This window comes from Stenella coeruleoalba, assembly GCF_951394435.1.
Source record: "Stenella coeruleoalba genome assembly, chromosome: 3".
In the NCBI taxonomy this organism is placed as follows: domain Eukaryota; kingdom Metazoa; phylum Chordata; class Mammalia; order Artiodactyla; family Delphinidae; genus Stenella; species Stenella coeruleoalba.
Genome location: NC_137148.1, coordinates 106,502,178 through 106,515,216, shown reverse-complemented (window position 1 = coordinate 106,515,216; position 13,039 = coordinate 106,502,178). Strand labels below are relative to the sequence as shown.

Genomic DNA, 13,039 nt, shown 5'->3' with positions numbered 1-13,039 from the left:
CACAGCATCCTACCTTTCCCTTAATGATTTTTACAATCAGTTTCTATTCCTAACCTTAAAACAGCAGAAGCCAAGGCAGTTGTTATTATACTAATTTTATTTATAGTGTTATTTAAACACTATGAGATTTATTTTTGCAAAGTGATGAGGCCAATAAGTAATACCACTGGGACCAGGACTTGGATTTTCTGGATCACAATCCACTATTCTGACATATTTGAATTTTGCTGCATTCGCAGCCAATAATTCAGTCACTTCGTGATCAGGGGTATATTTGTTAAACAGTGCTACCACCTGCTGGTAAGTTTTCCAATAATTCACAGTATAGCAAACCTAAAACAGGAAACAAATAAAAGGATAACCAATATAGCAATAGTTTACAATTACATTTACCTGCCACATTCTAACTGTACTTCGTAACTGTGCTATCATATCTGCTTAGGCGCTCCTTTACAGGTAGCCAATGAATCTTCCAACCTTAAATGTCCAAACATTTCTTTTCTCAAGATCTTATAATTACATTAATTTTGTCTACTTCTTAGAATATGCATATTTGGGAGAACATTTTACTAAACTCTTATACAATACGATAACAAACTTGGTGCCTACCAATAATGTAAGTCAGTAATACCCAAATCTGGGTACATAAAATCATCATCTGGTGAGGAGTGAGGGCTATTATGGTAGCAAAGGCCTGTCTCCCTACATAAAAAAATAGTAAGCCAAAAAATACCACCGCATTCCTGAAGGGATTGCGGAGATCAGTGCCATTATTGAGGACTTGAAAGATGCAGGAGTGGTGATTCCCACCACATCCCCACTCAACAGTCCTATTTTGGCCTGTGCAAAAGAAAGATGGATTTTGAAAAATGACAGTGGATTACCGTAAGCTTAACTGTGACAGTGAATCCAATTGCAGCTGCTGTACCAGATGTGGTTTCATTGCTTGAACAAATTAACACATTCCTTGGTATCAAGTATTCAGCTATTGACCTGGCAAATACCCTTTTCTCCATAAGGTCCACCAGGAGCAGACTTTTTTTTTTCAGCTGGCCAGGCTGGCATTATACCTTGACTGTCATATCTCAAGAGTATATCACAACTCTCTAGGCCTATATAATAACTTAGCCCAGAGATGTTGATCACTTTTCCTTCTATAAGATATCATACTGGTCCATTACATCAATGACATTACGCTGATTGGAACTAGTGAGCAAGAAATAACTAGTTTAGCCTAGGCATTATCTGATCCACCAAGCTACACAGTTGGGCATGCATAGAAACACTCCATAATCAAATGAAAGTGGTATATACTTGATTGGCCTCAAGCAGGCACACGGTTTTTCACTTTGCTTGGAAGGAGAAATGGCCAGATGTATGATTATAAGCTGGCTCATGGGTTGTGGTCAACGGTTTGGCTAGTCAGTCAGGGATTTGGAAGAAACATGATTGGAAAATTTATGAGGAGGAAATCTGGGGAAGAAGTACAGGGGTTGACCCCTCTGATTGGGCCAAAACATGAAGATATTTGTATCCCATGTAATTGTTCAGCAAAGGGTGACCTCAGCAGAGGAGAATTTTAATATTCAAGTGGATAAGATGAACTGTTTTGTGAATACCAGGCAGTCTCTTTCCCCAGCCACCCCTGTCATTGCCAAATGGGCTCATGAACAAAGTGGCCATGATGACAGGGACAGAGCTTATGCATGGGTTCAGCAATATGGCCTTCCATACACTGAGGCCAATCGGGCTATGACCACCACTGAGTGCCTCATCTGCTAGCAAGAGAGACCAATTCTGAGTCCCTAATATGGCACCAACTCCCTAGTAGTAGGTGGATTACACTGGACCACTTCCATTATGCAAGGGGCAGTGTTTTATGCTTATGGGAATAGACACTTACTCTGGGTACGAATTTGCCTTCCCTGCACTCAATGTTTCTTCCAAAACTACCATCATCCATAGACTTAAAGAATGGTTTATCCATCATCATGGTATTCCACACAGCATTGTTTCAGATCAAGAAAATCACTTCACAGCAAAAGAAGGGCAGCAATGGGCCAGTGCTCATGGAATTTATTGGTCTTACCATATTTCTCACCACACTGAAGCAGCTGGCTTGATTGAATGGTGTAATGGTCTTTTGAAGACTTAGTTACAGTGCCAGTAAGGTGGTGATACCTCACAGGGCTGTAGCAAGGTTCTGCAGAAGGCTGTACATGCTCTAAATCAACATCCTGTATATGGTGCTCTTTCTCCCGAAGCCAGGATTCACAGGTCCAGGAGTCAAGGAGTAGAAATGGCAATGGATCCACTCAATATTATCCCTGGTACCTCTAGCAAAATTTTTGCTTTGTGTTCTTCAGGCTATATACTCTGCTGGACTGGGGATTTTAGTTCCAGAGGAAGGAATGCTTACACCAGGAGATGATTCCACTGACCTTGAAGTTAATAATGCCAACACCCCACTGGCCACTTTGGGCTCCTCATGCTTCCAAATCACCAAAGAAGGGCGTTTCAGTGTAAGCTCGGGTAACTGATCTCATACCAAGAGGAAATTGGACTACTACTTTACAATGGCAGCAAGGAAGAGTAAGTCTTGAATATAGGCAATCTCTTAGGGTGTTACTTAATATTATCATATCGTGTGATTAAAGTCAATAGAAAACTACACTAACCAAATCCAGGCAGGACTACTAATGGTCCAGACCCTTCAGGAATGAAGGTTTGGGTCACTCCACCGGTTAAAGAACCATGACCAATTGAGGTGCTTGGTGAAGAAAAGGGGATAGAGAATGGATAGTGGATAAAGGTAGTTATAATTACTAGCTAAAACCATGTGGCCAGTTGCAGAAATTAGGCCTGTTTCTATACCACTCAAATATACACACACATAGGCATGCTTGTTCTCTTTCCCCTCTTATTTTCTTATAATGTAAGGTAAAATATATTGACTTTACAACATATATTTAAGTATTGTTAATTTAACATCATAGTATAAGTTATAGACTATCAAAGAGAAGACTAACCATCACTCAAGAACTCTACCTCCTTTACCGGAAAAGCAGTCAGTGCATTTTCAATTGTACACAGGAGAGTTGTAGCACAACAGGCAAAATTATGATCTTATTTTCACGAATTGCATCTTAAGTATGGTTTAAGGAGATGAGTATGGGTGCAAAGTTAACAAAAGGTGTAGTTGGGTTGGGTAATTTTATGTGTCAACATGAGTGAGGCATGGATGCCTGGATTATATCTTACTGGGGGAGTGTTTTGAGTAGATTTCTGGTTGACATTGGTACCTGAATCAGTGAACCCAATGAAGTAGAAGGCCCTGTACAATATGGTTGGGCATCATCCAATCTGCTGAGGGCTGACTAAAACAGAATGTGGAGGAAGGAGAAATTTGCCTCTTTGTTTCCTGCCTCACAAGTTGAGCTGGGACAGCTCATCTCATCTTCTCCAGCATCAGTCTGAATTCACATCATCATCTCCTCTTATTCTCAGGCTTTCAGACTTCGACTCAATCACACTACCAGCTTCCCTGGTGCTCCATCTTGCAGATGGCATCTCGTGGTACTTCTCAGCCTCCATAACCATGTGAGCCAATTTCTCATAATAAATCACCACGTACCCACATATATACCTATCCTATTGGTTCTGTTTCTCTGGAGAACCCTAACACTAGGTTTATCTCCTGAACATTCTAATTCATGTCTGGATTAGAATCAGGAAAAAATGTCTTTTAATGAGCACCCCAAGTGATTGTCATGATGAGGAAAGTTGCAAAGCTCTGACTTAAGCAAACAATTCATCTTGGGCTCTAACCATAATTGGCTCAGAGAGTCTAATAAGGTGAAATAACCCTTCTAAAACTCAGCTCTTCATAAGAGAAATATGCAGACTGTAGTAAATTCCAACCACTAGATAGAACCTTCCTTTGTGGACAAAATCTTTGCAGAATAAAATATTCTGGATAGCCATAAAATTGATCTACGGAAGGCACGCCCATGTGATAACTGAATTTTCACATATTGGATAATTTGTTTTATTTAGTCAGCAATATTGAACTTACAATTAATTATCCGACTAGACCATGAAGAGTTGTGAAATAAATATGTTAACCTTAAAAAATAATTGGAGAAAAGAAAAAAAGACTGTCAACATCAGTAGGTTTGGGAAAGTAAGAATTAAAAGTGTTTTCCAACTGCTAGATGTTTTGTCATAATCCTTTACCTGCTCACAGAGTGTAACTGCACAATGTCAGAGGAGAAAGATAATAACCAGGAGAAACTCAAGAGATTCTTGGCTGTAACTGCATTAGTTAACAGCCTCCATATGCTGCAAATCAAATGCCCCACAACTATTAGGAGAAAAATCAGTGAAAAATTAGCCTTACTAGGAAAATGTTGGACGTTTAAATGAACAATGTTAGAAGGAAGTAGAGGCTGGTGTAGGACAGGCTGACTTGGGAAAAGCTTGTGAAGCCATTAGGTGACTTACATATTCTTTATCTCATCATTAACTTGTAAAACCAAGTCAGTCAGCCCTCCATATCCATGGGTTCTGCATCCTTGGATTCAAACAACCATGGATTGAAAATTGTGAGATACAGATCAAGACAGAAGGATGGACTGCACTGGCAAAACACAAAATCCTTGCAAGTGAAAACATCTGTGACTCATTCAATGAAAGGACAATACAGAAGCTCTGAGAATTTTGCTCCACACACCTTTATCCTCAGACTCACCAGCACTTAGTGTTACAAGGAGAGCTAAACCTTCCAAGTGGTAAACAGGCAGATTGTCCAGGAATGGGCTGCTTAGGACTGAGGTAGGTAGTTAGGGCTTTTGCCAGCTCATGTTTGAGGTCTTTTGATTCATAGGTATGTTTTCATCTGGTCATTTAAAAAAATCCTCTTCTTCAATCCTCCCTTATGTTGGATATTTCTAGCTGGTGTTATAAGACTGCAAAGCTGCCTTCAGTCTAATCACGTTTACCTATGAAAGAATGTGAGCTGTGAGTAACAAACCAGAACTGGTAGTCTCACATAGCAAATAATCCAATAATTTTTCCTGCTTACTGAAACTCCACTGATTTGCTCTATCCAAATTGACAACGGAGTGTGTACTCCACATTGAAAACTAGCTATGTTACAGCTAGAACATCAAACTATCTGCCCTGTCTGGATGGGATTTGTTCCTTGGGTGCATCACACCAAATTCATTAAAATTCAAGAAAAATAGTTTCTAGTGGAACCACAGGAAAAAAAAAAATCTCTTGATCTTTTATTCTATACACCTTCCACAGGTGCCCTATATCACATTGAATAGCAATAAATTTGACTGGATCAGAAACCTAGGAATCTTTCTTTATTCTTCTATTTTCTCTTTCAACTCCAAAGTGCAATCTATTTCCAAGATTCTCATTTTTTGCTCCCAAATATTTTTGAATCTGCTCAGTTTTCTCCATATCCATGACATCAACTAGCCTAAAGTGCTGTTATAGTAGACTATGATTAATAAAATAGCCTACAAAATCTTCCTGCATCTAAACTTGCCCTTCTGTAGTTAATCCTCTATTCTGTAGTCAAAGTGATCTTTCTAGAAGACAAACAAATATCGATCATATTTTATGTTCTGCTTGAACTCCCTCATACCTTTACTATTTCCCTTAGGAGCTTGTTATTTAAAGTGTGGTCCATGAGCCTGCAGCGTCAGCAATACCTAAGAGCTTAGGAGAAATGCAGAGTAGCAAGGTCCATTACAAACCTAGTGAATAAGGCTCTCTACACTGTAAAATTTCTGTACTATAAAATTTCTGTATGGTTTAGATGCACGTTAAAGTTTAAGAACCACTATGTCAGGATAAAATCCAAACTCATGGCTCACAAAGCTTTTGATGAACTACCCAGAAATTAGCTTTCCTGACACTTCTCTTGACAACCCCCATCCATCCAACCTATAAAGATGCTATGTGGTCTCTTGCATCTAGATTTTCAAATGTCGGTTTACTTTTCCTGAATACTCTTTTCCACACTGCCCCAACTTCTTCCTTGCTAACTCCTATTCATTTTAATTATTCTCCCAATAAATTTTTCCTTATAAACTGAGATATGTATTTCAACTAGGTATTTTAATGACACTCTATACTTCCTTACAATAGAACTTCTCTCACTATTGTAATAGACTATATCCTCCAGAATACTGTAAGCACTCTAGAAATAGAAAACTAGCTTAATATGTCAGTTCTTGTATATCCAACACCAAAAGTTAGCACATACTAAGTGTACAATATTTAGTAAGTAAATGTTGACAAAAAATATACCTGATAGCTTAGTTGTTTTTTTTCCCTATGCAGAACTATGCAGAAAAACTATGATTTTTTTTTTTTAACTCCCAGGAAAACTAATTCTAGAAACCTAGGCTGAATGTAGTAGAAGGATGTCTTCAGGTAGTCACTCGCATGCAGTTAGGGAAGAGGAGGCAATCTGGGAGGCAGTATCTCAGACGATAAATTCAAAGTCAGGTAACCTGTCAGGGAAGTTGTTAAGCTGAAAGTGGCAGTGAATACAGGAGATTCCGGTATGCATGAATGGGGAAGACACTAAGTAAATCAGATGGGAGCAAGATGGTTTGAAGTGGGGCAGAGATATTGAAAAATTCACTGAGTTGTAGAATATACAACACAGGTTTAAACTGTATGAGCCCACTCATATCAGATTTTTTTCCCCACTAAATACGTACTACAGTGCTATACAATCCATAGTTGGTTGAGTTTGAATTTGCAGGTGCAGAATCATGGATAGAGAGGGCTAACTGTAAAGTATGCAGAGGGTCAGCACCCCTAACTTCCTCACTGTTCAAGAATCAACTGTAGCTTGTGAGGAGAAGTCTGCAACCTTAGCAATAAATGCATGGTTCAAAGAGTAAAAAACCCAACTGTTCATAATGTTATGTTTTGTTCTCTTTCAAGGATATTACTTCCTCATCCCCCTGCTCAATCCTTTCATCTATAAGTAAATTCCACTACTAAATGCAGAGGAGGATTTCACACTCCAAGTGGTGACATTTTCCTTTTTAAAATCCTGTTATACTCTCTATAACTTCTATGTGGAAAATGAATTATTGGGTTTCCAGAGTAGAGGCTAGGAGACCAGTAAACCAGACAAGCAATTACAGGAGGCTGCACAGAGATTGTGGTAGTGAAGGTAGAGAGGATGGGTACACTTGAGTGATATTAAAGAGACAGGGTTGATTAAATGGATTATAAACTGAAATGTAACCTCATTAGCTGCCTTTTTAATAACTTAGTATCTGATTATATCTCACACATTGCTGAGGAAATTGTAAAAATAAAGAATTCTCTTCCTAGGTCAGTGTCCAATAAGGAGAATATGTTTAGTTAGAGTGTGAAGATAGTGAAGCCCAATGGTGAAAAGTGGGATGAGTTTTAGTCCAGCATCTCTCAGGGTCTCCTTGAGCTGAAAATGAATTCAGACCTTAAGTCCCAGATAAGAGAGCTGAATATAACAGCAGCCAGGGAAAGTAAGTTGATAGCGGTCAGAAAGCTATTATGATCATTGTTCCTGTTCCTCAACTGAAATCTTTCGAGAAAAACCAAGTCTGGTAAGTACTTGAATTGGAGAAAATGTTCAGTGAGAAATACATTATCTTTAAAGCCCAGAGGAGAATTCTGCCTAAGCCAACTCAAAACGGCTGTACAAAAAAATAAGCAAAAGCATCCTAGAAACCATACTCTGACAACCATGCACATGTGATCCTAGAGGACTTAGTCTTTCCAAGTGAAAGTTGGAAAGTTTCATCCAGTTTCATCCAGGTGAAACTGGATGCCAACTAACTCAAAGATTCATTTGGATAAAACACAGCAGAATAATGTGGAACACAAGGTTGAAACTTTTTCTGTTGTCTAAAAGGGCAACACAGGCAAGGATGTTAATTTTAAATACCCAGAGTCTCAGTTCTCAGTTGTAAACAAAAATGACTAAAATATTATTACAAAATATTTTAAAATAATGTAAATTTCATAGTTTAATTTAAAAGACATTCTAGAAATAAGAGAAGCTCCTTTTCAGAGGATGACTAAACTCCCAACAAGCTAAAGCAAAGCCACCCTATATAGGTTCTTATTCCAGAAGGTACCATCAAGTTCTTGTTATCTGAAACTACTTATTATCTAAGAGAATGAGTTGATAATACTTAGGTTACATCACTTTGCTTTACTGTTTTTAATATTGCCAAGAAGGCAGCAGTAGAGAGCAATAGAGAGATCTTATTAACACCTTCTTAACACCTCATTAATACCCTGTGCATTCAGCACAGACCAAAATCCAACTTTGGAAATAAGGAACAAGCCCTAAGTTAAGGCCTACTTTAAATCTACCCTAAAACAAATTAAAACCAAGTCTTGAAAGATCAGCAAGAAAGAAATATTTTGAAGATTGATGCCACAAGTAAGAGGAGATTAAGAAACACCCTGGGCTTTCCAGAGATTCTAACAATGCATAAAGTCAAACCTACACAAGTCCAATGTGATGAGTTAGTAAGTTACCTGCAGGTTAAAAGAAAAAAATATTCAAAATTTCTACAATGCTTTATGAATAATGTGCAGTACACATGAAAATTATACATACAAAGCCAGAAATATTGTTATACATAGTTAAGGAAAAAAGCAGTCAATAGACACCAACCCTAAAACGGCTAAGCTGGTGAATTCAGCAGACAAAAATTGAATACAGGTATAATAAATATGTTCAAAACACAAAAGGAAAATACAGTCAATATATGAACAGATAGGATATATGAGCTGAAAAATGAAAATTATAAATAGTATTATATCCATGAATGATTAAATATGACAGGAATTTCACTTCCTGCATAGCAGAAAACCCCACAAGATACATGGAACAAATGATTTAAACATTATACAAAAGACAGAAAATGATTCTTATTCCCTTAGAGAAAGGAAACAAAGTTAGGCATATAATTGCCAGAGTCTGCTGTTTGGAGGCATTTCTGTGTCACACCTCAGAGAGGGGCAACCCTGTCAAAGTCTTATTTTCACTGAGTATAGGGACAAAAATGAGAGTTCAGGGAGGCAAAACAACTAGACTGTGTGAGATAGAGTAGTGGAGAAAGGGAAATTACAGAGAAAGAGAGCACACACTCCAGAGATGCACAGAGAGAGGGGTTCCCTCAAATATTTGGCTGAATACTGATTTTCTCATGTATGAGACAAACTATCCAAGATTAGAAAAGTATGAAAAGCAATAGGTCAAACAATTTCTACAATACACACAGGGCTAAGTATAATTTATGATCCCAATAGTCAGAGTTTAAATAGCCAATGAGGCATTGGATATCCAATGGGGCTTCAATGACCTAAGTCTACACTAAATAATCTTAAAAGCAAGCCCCAGAAGTCTGAAATTCATATAAAACTTAATTTCAACATTCTTTAAAGGAATACAATTCAATTCAACCTTTAACAATATCCAGCATCCATTCAAAAATAACAAGATAAGCAAAAAAGCAGGAAAATATTACGTATACCTATAGAAAAAACATCCATAGACACAGAACATTAAGTGCCAGAAGTGATTGATATAGCAGTAAACATGTTTAAAAAAAGTTATGATAAAGATTATAAATCATCAAGGATTTAAAGGAAAACATGAACATAATGATTCAAGAACTGGAAGAGACTAAAATCAAACTTCTAAAGATGAAAAATAAAATACTTGACATAAAAAATACAATACATGGAATTAAGAACAGATTAGAAGACAGTAAAGAAAATATCGGTGAATGAAAGAAATAAGATAGGAAGTAAAACTGATCTTGATCTCAAATAACATGCTTGTCCACACAGAAAATCCTAATGAAACTATAAGAAAACCAACGAAATTACAAAGTGAATTTAACAACGTTATGGGATCCAAGATAAATATATATTAGCTACAAAATTAAGAAATAATTTTTAAAATGCAAAAATAACATCTAAAAGCATAAAATATTTAGGAATAAAATTAATGAAAGATGTGGAAGAACTGTACACTAAAAAGCTACAAAACACCATTCAGAGAAATTAAAGATCTTAAGAATTAGGAAAATGTACATTTTTTATTGGAAGATTAAATTTTGTTAAGGTATCAATTCTACTCAAATTTATCTGTGGATTTAATACAGTCCCCCCTCCAAACCCCTAATAAATGTAGCTCTAGACTAATGGAACAGAATTGAGAGTCCAGAAATAGATTCACAAACATTTATGCTCAACTGATTTTTGACATTTGTACTAACATAATTCCAAAGGGAAAAGCCATTCTTTTTCAGCAAATCATGTTGCAAAAACTATATTAAAAAAAAAAAAAGAAAAAGAACCACCTTGGCTTCTACCTCATGCCATAATACAACTTAATTTGAAATAGCTTAGAGACCAAACAAAAATTAAAACTACAATATTTTTAGAATCATGTATTAGAGGAAGTATTAGTGAACAGTGGTAAAGATTTCTTAGACAAGATACAAAAAAAATTAGCAATAAAATAAAAATAAAAAATTTGACTTCATCAAGATCCAAACCTTCAGCTCTTCAAAAAACACCATTAGAAAAACCATACACTAGAAGAAAATGTTTACAAGATATAGTCCACAACTCAAAAATAAGACAACCACTCTACTATTTAAAAATGGGTAACGGAATCTTAGATAGACTCTTCATGAATATATATGCATATGAAAGATGTTCAACATTGACAGTCATCAAGGAAATACAAATTAAAACCATATTGAGACAGCAGAAGATATTACCAGAAAGGCTAAAAACCCTAAGACTGATTATACCAAGTTTTGGAGGGAATGTAGAACAACCTGAAATCTCTTTGAATCAACCTGAATCTTATACTTTGTCAGAGTATAAAATGATAAAACCACTTTGGAAATTCATTCGAGGGTTTCTTTTAAACATACACTTACTATATGACCCAGAAATTCCATTCAGATAGCTATTTACTTAAAAGAAATAAAAACACGTGACCACACCAGGAGTTATATACACAAATAGTCATAGATATTTCCTGTCTCCAAACTGAAAACAATCTATATGCCCATGAGCATGTGAATGGATGAACTGAAAAGTTTGTATGAGTATTACTCAGTAACAAAACCAAAACATTCAACTATAAATCATGCAAAAATACAAATTTAAAAAGCATATTAGGCAAACAAAGCCAGATATAAAACAACATGTACTATATGATTCCAGTTATATGAATTTCTAAAACTAACAGTATTATATTAGTGATTGCTTGATGCTTGGGGCAGCAGGGAGAAAGACTAACTGCAAAGGAGATTGAGGAAACTTTCTGGAGGTAATGAAAATGTTGCCTTGATTGGAATGATGGTTACATTGGATACATATATTTTTCAAGACTCAACAAACTACACACATGTAATAGAATTCCTCAATGAAGTTTATTTGTAAGGAACTCTTAGTTTTTCTACTTTTACTGAAAATTAGCAAAAACATACACATATGGTACCAGGCCAACTTGGGTAGGTATCCATTTCCAAAAAGGAAAAGTTAAACAATTAGTCTGAAAGAGCAGTTACTTTATTGACTAACCACATCTTTCTTTCCAATCTTTTATTTCATTTAGAGTCCTCTGATGTAGATCACTATGTTCCCTAATAAATAAACATAATCAAGCGAAAAGAAGAAAAATTAACACATAAGAAATATTAACCATGTCTGTTATACTGCCTGAAATTGATACCCAATGATCTTATCTCATAATCAGCAATGCCACTGCTACAGTCTGAGTGTTTTTGTCCCTCCAAAATTTCTATAATGAAACCTTAATTCCCAACGTGATCGGCATTAGAAGATGAGGCCTTTGGGAGGTGATTAGGTCACAAGGGGAGACCCCTTATGAATGGAATTAGTGCCCTTATAAAAGAGGTCACAGAAATCTTCCTTGACCCTTCCACCACGTGAGGTTACAGCAAAGCAGGCCCTCACTAGATACCAAACCTGCTGCTGCCATAACCTTGGACTTCCCAGCCTCCAGAACTGTGAGAAAATGTTTATTATAAATCACCCTGTTTATAGTATTTTTTGTTTTTGGAGCCAAAATGAACACAGTCACAGACCTAATGTCACTTGGTTTCCAGTTAGGTGAACCTTAGCTTCTTCATATTGCCAGTTGTCATCAGAACTGACTAAAACATAATGTGGTTTATAGTAGCAAAAGGCAATAGTTCTAAAATAAATTCACCTTTTTTATGTAACCAGAGCATAACAATTCATAGTATCTCTTTATAGATTGAACATATTATAGTTTAAAACAGTACATTATTAACCATCATTGTAATTTCAAGAGCACCACTTGAAGCAGCCTTCCTCAAAGCAGATTGTGTCAAGAATTTTAGATTAAAAATATCAATACTGGCTAGGAAGTTTCCTTTGTGTGAATATTATTAAATTTCTTATTTTTCTCTAGAGCAGTGTACCTTACAGTTAGTGAAATTTCTCTTGATCCTGTCAAGTGTAAGCATTTATTTCCAGAAAAATACAATTCATATCTTTAATAGAAACACTCTGGGGGCTTTAAAGTAGGAAACAAAGTATTTGACTGAGGTCAATAAAAATATCACTGTTGAGTGAAAAATGAAGTCTATGAATTATCAATTCTGTATCATAAATCCATTTTTCTTATTAGCATGAAATATAAAGGAGCCAATATTATGTCACAAAAAATTACAGAATACTTAAATATTTATACTAGAATAGTAAAGTACAAATTTACGTAAGTATTTTAATAAGTCAAGTTACCATAGTGTTTTAAGTCTATGCCTAAGAAATTTTAAAGAAAAGTAACAGTCAAGAATGATGATGGGATTTTTTTCTTCAAAAAGCATTATCGTTATTAATGTATTCATTCAACAGATATCTGTTGATTGAACACCTACAATGCTCTAGGCACTGGTGTAGATGCTTAGGATTCAGCAGTGAAAAA

The 13,039-nt window shown here is 36.1% G+C and overlaps 1 pseudogene across 1 annotated transcript; it reads left to right on the top strand.

The window, feature by feature from the left end:
* Nucleotides 1–1,518: 1,518 nt before the first annotated feature.
* Nucleotides 1,519–9,054, top strand: LOC307184874 (small ribosomal subunit protein eS7-like; annotated as a pseudogene). Its single transcript has 4 exons — nucleotides 1,519–1,710; nucleotides 2,367–2,522; nucleotides 3,508–3,600; nucleotides 7,409–9,054. The product of its transcript is annotated as a small ribosomal subunit protein eS7-like (transcript).
* The last annotated feature ends 3,985 nt before the right edge of the window (nucleotides 9,055–13,039 follow it).